Raw genomic sequence first — 19,437 nt, forward strand, 5'->3', positions numbered from 1 at the left:
TCTATCTCTGAAGAAATCTCTCTGCCCCATGGAATGTAATTCAGCAGATGTGGCCTCGTGTAATACAAATCCATAGACTCCTGGGTTTCAGTGTTACCTCACTGAATCTGGTCCTCAACGCATTCCAACAAACGCCATCATCGTAAAGCGTTTTGCAATTGTATATCCATCAGATTAGAGGAAAAGGCCACACTAATGTGTAAATAAATGAATCTGAATGGAAACTAAAAATAGAATTGGATCATTTAGTGCCAGTGGTACTTCTGTCATTTAGTGAGAGCATGACTGCTCTATCACTGTATTCCATGTGCCTGGAACTTTTTTTTCTATGCCCCTTAATAGCTTTAGTTACAATAATCAGAAACAAATTAATTGCTGTTCATGTCCATTTCCACTATTATTAGCAAATGCATGAATCAAGACCCTGCCATTTGTGACCTTGGTGTCCTATCTGAATCTTAGTTCTTTCCTATCCATGCCATCCATCTGACCCTTCTTTTGCCATTTCCATAGCACTGTCCCAGCTTCAGATCTTCTGCTGCTGAACGTATCATCTCTGCCTTTAGTACCTCTCAACATGATCATTCCAATTCATTCTTGGCGAGGTTCCTTATTCTCCTCCATAAATCTGATGGTGTGGGAAGGTGTGTAGAAATTTGGGTTCATGTTCTGGCATACGATAATATACCGTTAACCTTGAATCTGAAATTTGGCTCGTTGAGGCCAATGAGACTAAATTTGCAAGTCGGCCTCTTGGGATATTTGTTGCTACAGATACAGATATTTGACGCAGCAGATCAATGACCATCATCCAAGCGCCGTGGCCTCTCAGTTGTATGCCGCATCACACGAGACACTTTAAGAAGTTGTGAGGGCTGCTCAGGCCATCACGCACGTCAACCGCCCCACCATCTACTCAGCCTGGGCCTTCCACTGCCTCAGGAAAGTAGTGAACTTTTCAAAGAGCCAATACCTCCCTAGTCACAGTCTCTTCTCTCTCCTCAGTCATAAGTTTAAAATCTCTCACCCCCCCCCCCCCCCCCCCACCCCACCCCAGATTCCAGGACACTTTCTTTCCTGCTATTATCAGACTTACTTTTATAATCTTTTATTTAATACTTCATTGTGAACCATGTCAATAACAATATATACATGTATTCATCATTAAAATATACACAATGACATTTTCATTTTTTCTGCCTTCCTCCCATCCTCCCCACCCCATAATGTAAAGTCAGAAATAAAAGAAAAAAAAAACAACAGAAGAACACAAAAGTAAAGAAGAAAAAAAAATCATATCATCCAAAATTCCATATTTAAGTATTTTCGTACTTGTGTCTTATCACTTCAAGAAATGGAGATCTGAAATCGGCGGTTTCTAATATATTCTATGGATGGTCCCCAAATTTGTTCAAATAAAGTATGTTTGTCTTTTAGATTGTTGGTCATTTTTTCTAATGGGATACACTTGTTCATTTCTATGTACCATTGTTGTATTTTGAAGATTGCCTCCATTTTCTAAGTTATCATTATGCACTTTTTTTGCTGTTGCAATCAAAGTGAATCTTTCTTGAACCCTGTCTAATTTTAGGCCTAATTATTTGTCTTTTATGTTGATGGATCACTCATTCAAAAAAGATGATCTCTTGATCTCACAAACCTCACCTCATGGTGGCATTTGCATTGTTTAACTGTTCTTCTCCATGTCACACTGTACTCAGCATTTATATTCTGACAATATCTGATGTGCTGAGGAGGAATTGACCTGCTTGGATAATAAGCAAAATAAATAGCTGGAGAAACTAAGCAGGTCCCACAGCCTCCATCGGAGGCAAAGATACGTAGGGCAGCTAATGTTCCAGGCCTGAGCTCTTCATCGAGGTATGAGCAAAATGCAGGCAGAGGCTGGAATGAAAAGTTGGGGAGAGGAGGGAAGAAAGGGCAGGGGTGGGGGGGAAGAGCACAGCTGAGCATGGATAGGAGGACAGGAGGGTGAAGATGAGAATCACAGCAGTTAAACATGAAGGTCTGCAGACACTGTGATTGAAGTAAAACACATACAAGGCTGGAGAAACTTCACAGGTCAAACAGCGTCCTTTATTTAGCAAAGATAAAGATGGGTTTGTACTGCCAAACCCAGACCACGTGTAAATTGGAGAAGCAGCACCTGATTTTCCTTCTATTTTTTAGTATGTTTTATTAATTTGAAAGAGAAAAATATGACACGTATGTTGTGTGTAGATATTAATTAATTATATAACTTTTCTATAATGCAATGCAGAATATGAGTCACATTTCGATTATACATTGTCTTTTTTAATTCTCAAAATAAAGTGAAACAGCCTTATGAGAATCATATTCTAACACTGTGATTATCTATATAGACCAATCTCTTCTAGTTGTAAAAAAAAGCACTCTCCAGCTACGTAGCATTACCATCGACTTCTCTAGTTTTTCCAGTTTCTGCTAGCTTACTCTCCATTCTCCTTCTCTTCCCCATCCCTCTGCCTTCATTATTCCAGCTCTCCACCCCCTTCCCTCTCTATTCACAGATACTTCCCTCCGCCCTTGTTTTTTTTTGGTGAGCCCTCCCTCCCTTATCCACCTATTACCTCCTGCTTGTGAGACTGTGTCCCTGCCCCCCCCACCCCCTACCATTTTGTTCGAATGACTGCCTATATTTTGCTCAGCCTTGATGAAGGCCTCAAGCCCAAAACGTTAGTTATGTATCTTTATCTTTACTATATGAAGTGCACTGTTTGACCTTCTGAGTTCCTCCAGCATTGGGTGTTTTTACTGAGAATTAAAGCTTCTGCTGACTCTCGTTTCACCCCTAGTTTTTCACTGTATCATGACACACATGAAAATAAACAATTCAATTCATAAAATATCCCATTCACCCATCAGCACAGAGCACACTGATTATTGTTGGCTCTTGGATTAGGCAATCCTCACATTTCAAAACTCTCATCCTTTTTTTTCCCAAACTCAATACAGCTTTATCCCTCAACCCTTCAGAAATGTCCTCTGCATCTACTACCATCTGAGGTACCTGCAATCCTTTAATTCTATTCTCTTGTTCAAACCAGATTTAATCACAGATGACTGTTCACTTAGCTACCAAGATCCAAAATGCTGAGAAAAGAAGGATTGATGATGTAGCGCGATCAATGACCACCCGCAGACACGAAGCAAGAAATCAAAGGCTTTATTACTCAGAGAACCCAGACATGCCTCTCCACACTGCTGGCTCATGTCCAAGGCAGGTATAAGGAAAGAAATAGGCCTCTCAGGGGCTACAGGGACAGACGGCAGGCCAGCCTGCTCAGCCCAGTGAGGACATACCCAGACATGCCTCTCCACACTGCTGGCTCATGTCCAAGGCAGGTATAAGGAAAGAAATAGGCCTCTCAGCCTCTATTAGGGGATCTTATGGGGAGGGGCTACAGGGACAGACGGCAGGCCAGCCTGCCCAGCCCAGTGAGGACATACCCAGACATGCCTGCAGTACGGTGTTCCACCACAGATAAATTAAAGGAGCTGTCCAGAACACCCCACACTCCTCTAAGTGATGCAAGCAGTCTTGTTGCCAAATGAAAAATACATTAGGTGGATGTAAAATCACTGCTGACCTTGTAAGATGTTCTTTTCCCCACAGATATTGCTCTTTTAATCAGATTTTCAGTAAGTAAATCCAAAACTAATTTTCAGTCATATTTCAGTAATCACAGAAATACTAATTGATCAATCAATTCAAATTTCCATAGAGTTGTAGAATAAATTTAATTCTCTTGCATAAGTAATATAAAAGTAATGAATACAAGTCTAGATCAGTGTTTTTCAAACTGGCCCGCCAAACTCACATTCCACTTTAAGCAATTACTATGCCATAGGTGCTCTGTGATTAGTAAGGGATTGCTTAAGGTGGTATGTGGGTGGGAAGAAAAAGGTTTGAAAAACACTGTTTTAATCGCACAGTTTTATATCGCCAAAGGAAATGGGCCAATGACAATTTTTCTCAAGCAAAATATTTCAGTCACAATGGGGTCATGAGCAGTGATTCTCAACCTTCCCTTCCCACTCAAAGACCGCTTTAAACAATCCCTTATCAATCACAGAGGATTATGGCATAGGGATTACTTAAGGTGGAATGTGAGTTTACGGGGCTGTTTGAAAACCACTGGGGTAGACAGTTCCTACCAAAACATAATATCCATTGTTATCTACGTGCACTCTGTACTTGAAGGTCCATTTTCAAGTTAATGTTGTCAACTTAGATTTTTTTTTAAAAGAACATGATTCAGAGTGTCATCTATATTAGCTGTTTAAAGTCATTGAACTCGGTTTCACATTTAAGTGCAGAATTACTCATCCATGTCTCTTTAAAGGCAAGCATTGACCAGATCCAGCATCATGTATACTTTTTAATAAAATGGGAAAAGTAAATGAAAAATTTAAATAATAAGAACATAAGAACTAGGAGCAGGAGTTGGCCATCCGGCCCGTCGAGACTGCTCCGCCATTCAATGATCATGGCTGATCTGGTGATGGGCTCATCTCCAACTAGCAGCCTTTCCCCCATATCCTTTAATTCCTTTGCAATGTAGAAATCTATCGGTACCCCCGATTTAACGCAAAATTGAATATAACGGCCAGCGAGTGGTGGAGAGTGGCGCTGCGGAACTCCGGCAGCCAGCTTCCCCACAGGTCAGCCAGAGACGCATGCACCGGCGAACACTGGTCGAAGCAGAGAGCCGGGCTGGTCCGACCACAGCAACCAGTGCAGGTGGCAGCTGTTGTCCAGATGCAGCACGGCCAGGCTGTGCACCGGTGGCAGCGCGCTCTCTTCCAGCGTGGCCAGCTCCCTCAGCTTGTACAGCTGCCAAAGGTTCTGCTCCTGCAGGGAGCTGATGCCCAGGTGATGCAGCCGGGGTGTGGCCAGGTTGTGCAGGTAGGTCTGGGTGAGGAATGGAGGTGAGGCAGGTTGAAATCCTGCTGCTGATGTTCTTGCCATGATTTAACACAACCCGCTTTTATCACGATGCCATTTTATGGACCCAAACAGTCGCGGACTTTCACTGTACTTAGGGAAAAGTTAGATATTTTAGTTCATGTAACTATAAGAAAGAGTGCAGAAAAAATTTACTAGGATATTGTCTGGACTTCAGGAACTGAGTTACAGGGAAATAATAAAAAGCTTAGGACTTTATTCCCTGGAATGTAGAAGAATGAGGGAAATTTGAAAGTGGTATTTAAAATTATAAGGGATGCAGACAGACTAATAGAGGTAGGTTTTTTCCACTGTGCATAGGTGAGATACAAACCCAAGGACATGGGTTAAGAGTGAAAGGGGAAAAGTTTAGGGGGAACATGAGGGGGATCTTCTGCACACAGAGAGTGGTGAGAGTGTAGAACGAGCTGCCAGCTAAAATGGTGAAAGTGGGCTCAGTTTGAACATTGAGAAAATTATGGACTGGTACATGGATGGGAGGGGTATGTATGGAGGCCTATGAACTGGGTGGAGGTCAGTGGGACCAAGTAGAACAATAGTTCAGCACAGACAAAAAGGGCTAAAAGGCCTGTTCCTGTGCTTTAATGTTCTATAGTTCTATGTTTCTAAAGAACTCCAGTAAATTTATCAAACAGGATCTGCGTTTGCTTAATACATGCTACGTCTGCCTGATGGATCCATTTTGCTCCAGATACCTCATTATTTCTTCTTTAATGATGACTTCAAGAATTTTATTGTCATGTTACTGGTCACGTTACACTTAAATGTAGCATTTTAGGTGGAGTTGAATTTCAGATTTCACATGAAAATAATGTTTTGTACTTACCTTGATTCAGAACCATTTCGGCTATTTCACCCTCGGTCATTTTCCACAATATCTTTGTACCAGAGCAGAGAATAAGCAAAAAACACAGTGAGTGATACATGCAGGTCTGGCAGGGATGATGGTTGATAATAAACTATAGATCCCCGCCTTTTGCCTACATCCTTTTTTGAAAAGTGGTGTGACATTTGCTATTTTTCAATCCACCAAAACCAGAGAATTTTGGTAAATTATCGCCAAAGTCTCGACTATAACTTCTGCCAATTCTTTCAGTACCCTGGAATGCATTCCATCAGGACTAGGGGACTTATCTATCTTTAGACCCTCAAGTTTTCTGAGTATGACCTCTTTAGTGATCGCTATTACATCCAGGTTATATCCATAACCTGTGTCTTTGGCATGTTCGGTGTGTCCTCCACCATGAAGACTGACACAAAATAGTCAATCAAAGCCTCAGCCATTTTCTTATTATCCAATATCAATTCTCCCTTCTCATCTTCCAAGGGACCAGCCTTCACTTTATCCTTAGATGGATAGCTTAAAAGTGGATTTAACTAACTTTTAATACTGCAGAGTCTCATAAAAATACAAATGTAAATCTGAGCCCACTGGATGGGATCAGTATGCAGTGTATATTCTCAAAATGGTAGCATAAAGAAAGTGGTGTGTACATTACAAATACTTTGATTTTTTACGGTTATTATAAAAATTTTAAGCCTCCAAAGTTGTTCTCCATTGTAAAATAAATTATTTTTATGCCAAAAGGAAATAATTCAGTTGCACTATAAAATTCCAAAGCACATTGAAATAGATTGAAATCCTGTTTAACAATAAACAATTTTTTTTTCTGAAACTATAAAGAAACAATCCGAGTCATGGATCTTTTTGTAGGGATGGGATTGAAGACGAGATTTTTTTGTGGTCTGTTAATGATCGTGGTTTTACCTTTTAACTATAGTTGGATCTCAGTTATGTTAATGTCAAAAGAAACATTGCTGCTAGCGACTTGTGGTCCAATTCATTCAGAAGATCTGAAATGACCAGGGAATCACATGCGAGCGCATCTAGGCTCATGCCATTGAGCCCAGAAGCAGATGTCTGATGTGCTGGACAGAGAAGCTGATGGACTCCCTGCAATTGGTTCTCACCAGGGAGGGCAGGCTTATGTCGGCAAACCCATTCTGTTCAATTAGGTCATTGACACTGGAGAACGAAGGAAATGTTTGAATATTTAGATCCTTTCCATTAAAATTATTTAACAATAATCATTTATTTTATGTATTAGAATGTTTTGAGATACTTGAAGATTTATTTAATTCACTGGCACTCAGAAATATTTTAAAACATTTTGTAGGTCTTGATACTGATGAGCCAACATAAAGTCACCTGATAGTCTGGGCTTGTGGCCTCAGTTTATGATGCTAAGTCAGGGGTGTCAAACTCAAATTCACGGAGGGCCAAAATTAAAAACTTGGACTAAGTCGAGGGCCGAACTAAATATTTATTGAACATTTTCAACAACATCTGCATGTTTTCTCTTCTTTCAACATATGTAATGTTAAACTTTTTCTTATTAAAATAAATGTTGAATAATAGTTTTGGATAAACTCTTTCATTGTCATTGTCATTGGCCCATTTCCTTTGGAGCTCTGAAACCGTGCACATGACGAGTCAATGAGGGATGATTAAAGCAGTGGTCTTCAAACTTTTTCTTTCCACCCACAGACCACCTTAAGCAATCTCCTACTAATCACAGAGCACCAATGGCACAGGGACGCGAGTGGAAAGAAAAAGGTTGAGAACTGTTGTATTGTGGTAACTCCACATCTGATTAGGTTAATTGTTAGGCAAGTGGTCAGAGAAGGACCCCCCCCCCACCCCAAGAAAGGCTTAAATCACAGGAACAAAATAAACTTCCGTCTCACTGCTCCCAATCTTACACACAGTCCTGATGTGGAATGTGGGGTCGCAGCTCCACGTTCACCCGAGTTCAGGTGCTGTCTGTGTGGAGTTTGTACGCTCTCCCCTTGTCTTGGACGAAGGCACCCGAACCCCCCGTTGAAACGCCGGCGTCTGGGGCGGTGGAGGAATTGGCTGAGAAGAGCGCGTTGCTCCCACCCCCCTCCCATGGTAGGAGAGGGATTAAACTGCGATCTCACGGTGCCGGGGCTCGTCTCCAACAAAAGGAGCGGGAGGCAGGGTCCGCCGCACATGGAGCGAGGGGGAAGGCATCGCCAACAAGACGTTCGGTCCGGCGTCGCCGCTGAGGTGCAGACCCAGCGAGGATGGTCCCCAACTCCAGCCGCGTCTGTGTGTCCGGGAGCCGGGCGGGCTGAGTGCGGCGCTCTGATCCCCGGGATTCGGGACTCTGAGATCCCTCCACACCTCCGGCATCTTCATTTTCACCTTCAGTGTGCATGCGCTATACTGGCGCGGCGGCCAGCGGGCCAACTCTAATATATATTTAATATGATCTTGCAGGCCAAATATAATGGCCCGCGGGCCAGAGTTTGACATGTGTGTGCTAAGTCCTTGACAACACTTCCAGTCTTGCTGATGCAGAAAGTTGGGCTGTTCTAGCCTCCTCATCCAGAAAAGCAGTAGACAGGCATCACAGGCACAGAGCTGGTGTCCAGCAGGATCAGGTCTATTGATACCCTAAATCCACTCCCAATTGTCATTACTAATAATAAGTAGTGAAGATCTGTTGTTTCTATTTTTTGTTGGGGTTATATAAGGTACAACTCAAAACTGCATCCTTAATGATGGTTGACGGTTTTCCTTCAAGAGACTATCAAGTGTACAATAGATTCTTCAGTTTGCAATCGTTTTGTCCAAATTACCTCATAATCTGATCTGAAATTTTAAAATCTTGTGATAGGCCTGCAAAATACTTATACAAATTCACTATGAACTTAGATTAAAATTTAGTGAAAAACTTTCAGTAAAATTGATGCACAAATATAATTAATGACAGGAATATTTTAACTAATATATTCTCACTATTAAATTGTTTTATGAATTTCAAGATTCAAGATTCTTTTATTGTCATGTTACTGGTCACGTTACACTTAAATGTGGCATTTTAGGTGGAGTTGAATTTCAGATTTCACATGAAAATAATGTTTTGTACTTACCTTGATTCAGAACCATTTCGGCTATTTCACCGACGGTCATTTTCCACAATATCTTTGTACCAGAGCAGAGAATAAGCAAAAAACACAGCGAGTGATGCATGCAGGTCTGGCGGGGACAATGGTTGGTAACAAACTGACGCCAGAGCCCTACATGGGCAAGTGAGGTCAAGTGTGGAATTTCCCACTTGTGGTGTCATGTCAGCGCTCAAAACATTTCAGATTTTGGAGCATTTTGGATTTCAGATTTTCTGATAAGGAGTACTCTACGTGTATTACATGAAACTTCCTTAAGTCTACTGTAAAGCAGACAAAGATTCCCCATCAGCAGAAATTGCCCAGTGCCCCTTACAGTCGGAGAAAGAAAAGCAAAAGGGAGAGCCCCAAAGTCATTGAATGTCTCTGGATTCACTTCCAGCGCTCCTGCAGCCTCTAGATCCACAGGCATCACCAACCCGAGCTCCAGATCCAAACCTCTGAAGTGATCATGAAGTCTCCGGTCCCCTCAATGTCCTCTTGAATCTCCAGTTCTGATAACTGGTACCCCTTCAGCCAGTCTTGAGCCAGTCTGCACAAGTCCGCAATCTGGTGCAAGCCCCTTGACCGCAGTTGCCAGCAGCCCACAGCCTGCATTGGTTCCTCACCTTGAGCCACAAACAGCTCACCACCCTGTGTGTTCTTCAGCCTCAGAGCCCCTTGCTGGTCTGCCGCCAAGGTCACCTTCTTGTAGGACCATCTCCTCTGCTTCACCTTCTTAAACTGGTGTGTGGTTTCGCTGTTTACTGGTGCCCTGCGCCAGTCCTCCACTTCCCCGGAGTCTGCAACCCCTCGTGGCCAAGCATAGGTATCACCATCTTGGGCCCAGATCCCGCAGTTGTGGGGATTTAAAATTAAACCATTAAAATTACATTTCTCTTTGTCTCAGTGTGCACTGTCAAACTCCTGAGAATAGCAGGAGATTCACTCTTTTATTGAGTAAGTAGTACATTAACAATGAGAAAACATGATTTCAGTGGGCTGGCAGATTTTTCATCAATACAACAAATATATTATTAATGTTCTATGAGCAACAAGATATTTGCAGCTTTTCCCACAACACAGAGTAATCATATGTTATAAAATCTGTGGTAAAAGTTTGGTGAAATTAAATAAAACCCAAAGCAACTTTTGAGGCAAATGTTTGTTGTAGGTTCAAGCCTTGCTCTTGAGACTTGAGCACAAGACTTTTAAGCTCATACTCAGTCCAGGCAAGGAAGGGAAAACTGGTAGAGTTCCAGTTTGGTTTTTTTTTTGGTGCTATCATTTAATTTATATTTAATGCTTGTCAGTGTATTTTAAGTATCTGCTTCACTGCAGCCGTCAAAAATGTCACTGCATCTGTACATTGCGCTTGTGTCCACAACAAGAAACATTGATTCATTCATTCAACCTACAGTTTAGATCATGGAAATTCATCCTTGCATAAAACACGAGCTGAATAAAAAATTTCATTTCAGCATTTATTTGGGAAAAAAAATTAATGACTCAATAAAATGAGAAAAAAATCAAAAAGCTTTGTCAATTTTTCTCAAGAGTTAACATCAGTGATAATTGCAATAAGGACAGTTTTCCAGGAAACAACTCTTCCATTACATGGGGTTTATTTATTGCAAAGGTTTGATTGAAATATTTGCTGTGATAATTGTTCTTAAAGACCAATTATCTGAACTGCATGGCTGATTTGCATTTATCTTTTCATGTGGATATGATTTGCCCATTTTTTTCAGACGTTTGGTAGTGGTTTATAGAGGAATGAAACAATGTAAGTTAATTCCATTCTGGGATGACACATCTGCTAGTATTTTTGGCTGTAAATTGGGATTTTATTATCAACATGAATTATTTGTGATCTGACCTCTGAAAACTGCTGTGTAACTATTTGTTCCTGATATGAATGTTTGATCTTGTAGCTAGCTGATTGGATTGTTTAAAAATAACTATAATGAGACCCTGAAAATATAATTATGGAGGAGTTCAAAGTTTTTCAAGTTCACTTTTATATGCTGTGTAAACTAATCCAAAACCAACAGCCAAAAGTGCCAAAGGCCATTTCCAATAAGGTCTTTCCCAAACAGTTCGCTTGTACCATATTTTTATATTTATATCCATGTGCATTTCTGTTTCCCTCAAGGATTTACATTATCACATCAAACCCTGCATACAGCAGAGAAAAATAATGTGTGTGTTTGTGTTGTGTGTGTGCCTGTATATGCGTGTGTGTGCGTGCATGCGTGTGTGTGAGAAATAGAAAATTGGAAATGCTTTTTTTTTTAAAACAACATGTCTGCCCAGATTATGAAGGTAGTTAAAAAGAGACATTTGGTTTTTAGCAAGGCAACTTCATTAGATTATTGTTGTTCACTTGCTCTCTTCACATTGTTCGATGTGTTGATAACTTTCATCTGCTCGGTAAACAGCTACTAATATTTTGGTTTAATGTTCTGGCTTCAACAGTTTATTAAAGATGACTTGAATTCAATTTAGGTAATTACATTAACATATTTCATCTCTTTCCAACACTGCAGAAATGTTTTTAAAAAGGGTCTGTTAACCAGATATATTTTTGTGCAGATTAAAGGGTCAAATTTAAAGTTTTTAAAATTTTCTTTCTCCATTTCAGGATTATCAAAATGTTTTTTTTTCACTTTGTTTTGTTATTTCATTTTCCTGCTTCCTCCAAACCTAGTTAACTAAAAATTATTTAACATTTTGCTTTATTTATATATGTTAGTTTCCACATTGTTAGCATATGAAAGAATTCTCATAACTTGATCTGTTAAACAAAGAATTTACATGTTCCAAGGATACAAACCACTAATATATTATTTTTTTAAATTTCACATTTTTTGGAACTCTAAAATGTTTCATTTCACCACATATTGCATTATGTACATTTCATACACATCAAAAATTGAAATAATCCCTGAAAATCTGGTTGTATCACAATTCCATCAATTAAACTTTATTTTAAAGGCCTTACTGAAGGAAAATATCCTCATATAATAAACTTAGTAACAGACGATCATAATGAAGTGAGTGGAAACATGTTATGGGCAGCACGGTTGGTGTAGCGGTTAGCGCATCGCCTTTACACCACCAGAGATCAGGACCAGACCAGGTTGGAATCGCACGCTGTCTGTAAAGAGTTGTGTGTTTTCCCCGTGTCTGCTTGGGATCTCTACGGGGGCTCTGGTTTTCTCCCACCGTTCAAAAAACGTACCGAGGGTGTAGATTAATGGGGTGTAAATTGGGCTGAAATGGCCTGTTACTGTGCTGTAGGTCTAAATTTAAACATTTCTAAAATCGTTCCTAATAGAGTAATAATGTAAATAATTATCCCTTTAATTCTATTGACATTGATAGTTTGTAGTGTGGGTATTAGCATAAGATTTGTTAATGAATTGATAAAATGAAATCTTTATTCAACATAGGGCAATTCTTCCATTAATATATTTAACAATAGACTGGCAAAACGGCACAAGTTGCATGAACAATATAATTTCAAACTGACAGAGAATAAAAACATGCGAGGGAAGCCTGAACAGTTTATGCAGACTTACTAACATATTCCCTTTTCCTGTTTATAATAGCAAAATAGGCTGACGTTTTTTTTCAATGACTTCACATTTTCAGCCAAGCATTAAACTGTATGACAATATCGGTCATGAAAATTTGAAGACTGAAATAAAAACAATTCTCCAGTGCGGAGAAGATATGTTGTGAGATTGGTTCAGTGAATTACTGTTACACCTGCAAGTTCTGTTGGAGTCTCTGAGTGATGGGAACGGAAGAGGTAAAAGTACCAGTGTTACATCTGCCGCAGTTACACGGGAAAGTATTGGAATGGGGGTGGGGGGCTGATTGTTGGAGATAGTAAAGCAGACCGTGGGATCTTGAGGGACTGTCCCTTCAGAATGCAGAAAGGAGAGGAGCAAGCAGTAAAAATCTTAATTGGATTTCTACTGTTTACACACTTCACTTCCACCATAACTTTTCTTATTCCTGGCATCATTTAATTTAAGTAAGACTGAAATATAATCACCCCATAGCTTCAGATGAAATGAAGGAGACCATGTTACAAAGCAGATTAGAGCAGGTGTGCAGAAAAGCCACAAAACATATCTAATGCTTGTTATTCTGCAAAGAGATTCGTTTTTGCTATTCGCTCTAACGATGCCAGAATTCGTGATCTCAATCCAAATTCTCAGCAGTGCGTATTTGTATCATTGTGCCAGATGATGGCAGAAGCTTGGTTCCTTTGGAATGAGTCAGATGGTGTAAAGCTTAAATAATTCTAAATGAAGAAGATTTGGAGCAGGGAGGTCCTGCATTGTTGAGAGCAGTCATCTTTCAAGCAAACTGCTACAATCAAAATTGGATTGACCTAAAACCGGTGTATCTGGATATCAGACATGATTGAAACACTTAAGGCTGAATATTTGTATTGCCTATTGTGTAGTGACTGTGAAGGATAGCTTTTAAATAAATTGCCACAATTATTTCATTTCCAATTGAACTGATTAAATGTGCACCAGGCTTAACTGTTGAAATTACTTCAGTGAACATATTTATTTTCCTTTTATTTAGCTGAGAGTCAACACTTCATTTTTAATGCTATGCTCGCAAAGTATTGGATGTTTATTATAAAGTATAAATAAATATGCCATATAACTATAGAAAATATACATACAATCACAAAGTACAACCTGATTGTTCTTCCTCTTTCTTAGGTATAATCTTTCTGATTATTCATGTTCCAGGCATTGTTAATTGTTATGGAAAGAATTAATACACCGTACCGTTGCTCAATAATGCATCAAAATACAAGCACACATCCACAAATTTTCTAACAATTCATTTACCAAATTCTAAAAGAGAAGAGACTATTGCACATTAATAAATAATAGAAGTGCAGTCTAATTAACCAAATAAAACTGCAATGTACCTGTTGAAAATGTGAACATTTATTTTAATTCAACAATATGACATATTAACTATTTATATTGATAATGGTTTAGAAACAACAGGCATATCTGTAAAACATTCCTAGCTATAGATGACAAGTAATGTTTGGTGGCCATTCTGATAGTTCTTGTGTAATGTGTTCAAACAATTTGCCAATGTGAGCCGTTGGGTCGAATCCCATTGAGCACAAAGACTTGTTACCAATATAACATCTGATGTCATTTCTGGGGCATTCTCATTGTTACATACCCACCATCATAGACAGAACAGCTTTGTTAAACATGCATTTTGATTTATCAAACACACTTTGCACTAGTCCCCCAGGTTAAATTATAGATTTAAATCAAAAATTAATTCTGTATAATTCAGAATACTGGGGAAAAAAAATCCTCTCTTACCCCATCCAAGCAAGATTGCAAGCTCTTGGAAATTGTCAGATGGTTTTTTATTTTATGCTCTATTTCTTGTGAGTTTCTATCTTGTTGAGTTTAGCTGTATGAGGAAACAGTAATAACAAAAAAACCCTTGCTCTTGTTGGCATTTTAATTTAATTTTTAATTTAGACATACTGGCCCTTCCAGCCCACGAGCTCGTACCTGCCAAAAGCACCAATTAATCTACAAATCCCGAACGATATTTGAAGGTATTCTTCACTTCCATAAATGTTTTAATTTAAATTTTAAATCTAGACATGCAGCATGGTAACAGGCCATTTCAGCCTACAGATCTGTACCACCCAATTACACCCAATTAACCCAGTACATTTCGAACTGTAGGAGGAAACCGGAGCCCCTGGGGAAAACCCACGCAGATCCAGGGAGAACGTACAAACAGACAGCATAGGATTCAAACCCCATTCCTTATTACTGGCTCTGTAATAGTGTTGTACTAACCATTACGCGAACCGTGCCAAAGCTAGCATTCCCACAATGCTCTTGATATCTAATTCAACAGTTCAGTGGCCAATGGATCAAAGTGTAGATCCCACATTGTATCTACACCAGCTATCATCGCATTATATGTCACTGTCCCCTGCCGAAATGGAATTCAAGATAGCTCTAAATTTAAAATAAGATGGTTTGTTTTACATAAAAGACAAGAAGGCCCTCCTTTAAATCTAAATGTAGGAATTACCACACAAAACCAGTTACATAAGAACATAAGAAATAGGAGCAGGAGTCGACCATCCTGCCCGTTGAGTCTGCTCCGTCATTCAATGAGATCATGGCTGATCTGTTGATAGGCTCATCTCCACCTACATGCCTTTTCCCCATATCCCTTAATTCTTCTACGATGTAAAAATCTATCCTACCTTATCTTAAATATTATTCACTCAGGTCGCTTCCACTGCTTCAATGGCCAACCATTTCTATAGATATACTATCCCTGGGCAAAGCAGTTCCTTTTCATCTCTGTCCTAAATCTATTACCCTCAGTCTTGACCCTACATCTCTTAGTTCTAGTCTCAATGAGAACAACTTGCCCACCTCTATCGTTTCTATAAGATCCACTCTCATTCTTCTAGATCCAATTCACCCCCACATCTCTGGAATCAACCTGGTGGACCTCCTCTGGACTGCCTCCAAAGCCAGTACATCCTTCCTCAAGTAAGAAGACCAGTACTACATGCACTGCTCCTGATGTGGCCTCACCAGTACCTTGTATAGTTGCAGCATAACTTCCCTGCTCCTAAATTCAATCCTTTTTGCAGTAAGGGCCAACATTCTATTTGCCTTCTTGATAACCTGCAAACCAACCTTTTGTGATTCATGCACAAGCACTCCCAAGTCCTTCTGCACTTAATGTAATTAATGTTAAGTTAATGCTCATTGCCACTTTAGCTGAAATACCTCCCTAGAGATATGGATAGGGATAACCCTTAACTTATGACCCCTCGTTCCAATCTCACCTAACCTCAAGGGAAGAGCCTATTCAAATCTACTCTGTCTATCTCCCTCATAATTTTATATACCTCTATCAAATCCCCTTCTACGCTCCAATGAATAAAGACCCAGTCTACTTAATCTTTATTTTTATTCTAGCAACATTTTAGTAAATCTCCTCTGCACCCTCTCCACCTTATTGGTATCCTTCCTATAATTTGGAGACCAGAACTGCACACAGTATTCCAAATTTGGCCTCACCAATGTCTTGAACAGTCTCAACATCACCTCCCAGCTCTTATAATCTATGCTTTGATTTATAAAGGCCAGCATACCAAAAGCCTTCTTCACCACCCTATCTGCATGAGAATCCACCTTCAAAGAACGATGAACCGTTATTCCAAGATCTCTCTGTTCCTCTGCTTTCCTCAATCCCCTCCCCTTCACTGCACATGTTCTGTTTTGATTATTCTTCCCAAAATAACATCATAATTATAATGCAATATTTTATATCTAGTAATTAACATGGGTTAAGATTATGAAGAAAGAACAGAAATTCTGATCTCACATGGCTTAGTTAAAAAGCTGGTGATTCAGACTCTGATGTGTCTGTGCCCACTGCACACATGACCATGGAATCTGTTGCTAGAGAGAAGCAAACTAGTTGAAATTCCTCACATTTATATTTTTAATATCGACCCACACCTTTACTTCTGCTGGAAATGCTTTCATAAAAAGGCAATTAAAATGAAAGCGGCAGATGTCTGTTTATTTTCTGTGACTGGAGTTCACTGTGGTGTCTTCTCCTACCTTAAGCGTGCCTTGTGTGAAGGTTCTGCACACATCCCAGTCCCAGCTGCATGTAGACTGTGTTCCTCTACAGCTGTACAGAAAGCAGCAAGGTGAGGGGAGAAAACTCTTCTGGGAGGGGGAAGCAAATTAAAGCTCACCACAGGAAAGTTGTGCCGCTGGCAGTGTTCTTATGCAACAGCTGCAGATACAACAACTATCATCTGACATTTTGACATATACGTTGTGCAAGGCAGCGTGTGAGCCAATGCCTTCGCTACCACAAAGGGTTTGAAGTCCCAGCCTTAAGCAAAACAGGTGTATGACATCCTGTTGCTAGTCTTCAGGGGGTATGGGCACTAGGAGAGACATCTGAGGGGAGAACAGATGAAAATAACAAAGGAGGTTAGGGCTCAGGTTGACAAAATCATTGATAATATTTTATATGTAGCAGCTCTGCTTGTTGACTGCAAATTGCTCTAAAATTACTCATAGAATGTAGGCCACAGCCACTTAAAAGCAGATCATAATTCATCAGATTTAGAAATTAAAATTCCTTCATAGGACATCATTTCTGAACAGCCTTATTTAAGTAAACATTGCTTCTTTTGCTATTCTATGCTCTCTTTCTCTGTACAATAACTACTCAAGGCTTAATTTACATCTCACCATTTTGAGAGTGTTAAATTAGCTTCTTTCCATCAGACCCAGCTTTCCAAGGGTAGATTCTAGGTTACGTAGTTTGAGGTATTATACATTACAGGGCTCATCGCAATATTCTGTATATACGAAGAATCAACATCTTTTAATAGAAGCTTTCTGCACAGCAAGCGCTGTGTTCCATCCATCTTAGGAAGAGATACAGGAGTATCAGAGACAGAAATGCTAGGCTTCTTCCCATCAGGCAATGAGATTGCTGAATGACCAAAGGAACTGCTCACACTAAGCATCCAAGATGCTCATATTTATGAAACAATACTTATTTGTGTGTGTGTGTGTGTGTGTGTGTAACTGCATATGTATTTTTTGTGTGTTGTGTCTGGTTGTGTCTGCATGTTCTGGACCAAGGAACAGAGAATGCTGTTTTGTCAGATTATACTTGTGTAATCAGATGACTGTTTTGCTGTATAGCTTATGGTTTTTTAGGATACCAAATGAAGTGAGGCCACTCCTACAACAGATATCAGCAGGCAGATTCCTTCATCTGACTCTCAATCACCTTTGACTTGGGGAGTAGGTAGCTATAATCATAATCAGTGTACCTTACTCTGGCACAAAGTCTGTTCCTGTGGCTAAGAAGGGAAGGGAGGAGAAGGGGGGAGCTGTAGTGATAGGGGATTCCATCATTAGGGGGACAGATAAGTGGTTCCATGGAAGAGATCAAGTATCCTGGATGATATGTTGCCTCCCTGGTGCCAGGGTCCGAGATATCTCAGATTGAGTTTGTGGCATCTGTGGAGGGAGGGTGAGCAATCAGATGTCGTGGTCTATCTAGGGACCAATGACTTGGGTAGGAAGGGTGAGGAGATCCTGTAAAGAGAGTTCAGGGAGAAAGGCGCTAGGTTGAATGACAGGACCTCCAGGGTTATGATCTCAGGATTGCTGCCCATGCCACGTATGAGTGAGGTTAGAAATATTAGGATAATGCAGCTTAACATGTGGCTAAAGACATGGTGCAGGAGGGAGGGCTTCAGGTTTCTGGATCATTGGGCTCTCTTCCAGGGATGGTTTGCATCGGGAGATACTAACATCATCACGGAAAAGTTTGATAGTGGTGCTCCAGTAGTTTAAACTAAATTTGCAGGGGAATGGGAACCAGAGTACCAGAACAGAGGGGTGGAAGAGAGAAAATATGATGTGAAAATTGTATGCACATTAAGAAGTCAACTGGATGTATGTGGTGGAAATGCAAGGAGTATTGTAAGAAAGGCAGACAAGTTTAGAGCATGGATTGAAGAATGAGGGGAGATTTGAAAGAGGTAAATGTAGGTCGGCTTTTCCCACTGAGGGTCGGTGAGATACAAACCAGAGGACGTGGGTTAAGGGTGAAAGTGGAAAGGTTTGGGGGAACATGAGGGGGAACCTCTTCATGAGAGAGTGGTGGGAGTGTGAAACGAGCTGCCAGCTGAAGTGGTGAATGCATGCTCAATTTCAACATTTAAGAAGAATTTGGACAGGTACATGGATTGGAGAGGTATGGAGGACTATGGACTGGGTGCAGGTCAGTGCATCTAGGCAAAAAAAAAAGGTTTAGCATAGACTAGAAAGGCTGAAGGGGCCTGTTTCTGTGTTGTAGTGTTCTATGGTTCTATGGTTCACTGCCTTCAAGGCAAATATATCAAACCATGTCTATGTGCCTTACCGAGCCAAACTTCTACAGTGAAGACATGAGAAATAAGAGGAAGAGCAGGCCATGTGGCACCTTGACGCTGATTCAGACCTACACTTAACTTCATTTTCCACCCTGCTTACAGCAACTCTGAACTTCTTGATAGACTAAAAATGTATAATTTTTAATGCCTAAGATCATTCCCTGACTCTGCCTCCAAAAATTCAGGATGCCACTTCTATCTTCAAAGGGTGACTTCTTATTCTGAAATCACGACCTTTGTTCATCTACCCTTACCATTCATCACAGGGTTCCCCACCCTCAATATCCTGGGGAGCAGTAATGAGCAGAAACTCAAATGGGCTACTCTCACAAATATTATCATGACCCTAACTCTAACCCTAAAGCAGACGAGAGGTGGCCATCCTGCAGAGAGTGATTCTTCTCTTGCCACTTCAAATTTT

General features: G+C 40.2%; 1 long non-coding RNA gene across 1 annotated transcript in view; it reads right to left on the reverse strand.

Moving 5' to 3' along the window:
• Window positions 1–16,784, reverse strand: part of LOC138743874 (uncharacterized) — a 205,200-nt gene extending 188,416 nt beyond the window's left edge. Inside the window, exons 1-2 of the long non-coding RNA XR_011345086.1 lie at window positions 16,666–16,784; window positions 14,371–14,464 (exon numbers count right to left, since the gene is read on the reverse strand). This is a non-coding gene — a long non-coding RNA (uncharacterized lncRNA). The remainder of the gene's footprint in view (window positions 1–14,370; window positions 14,465–16,665) is intronic.
• Window positions 16,785–19,437: the final 2,653 nt, after the last annotated feature.

Source organism: Narcine bancroftii, chromosome 10 (assembly GCF_036971445.1).
Source record: "Narcine bancroftii isolate sNarBan1 chromosome 10, sNarBan1.hap1, whole genome shotgun sequence".
In the NCBI taxonomy this organism is placed as follows: Eukaryota; Metazoa; Chordata; class Chondrichthyes; order Torpediniformes; family Narcinidae; genus Narcine; species Narcine bancroftii.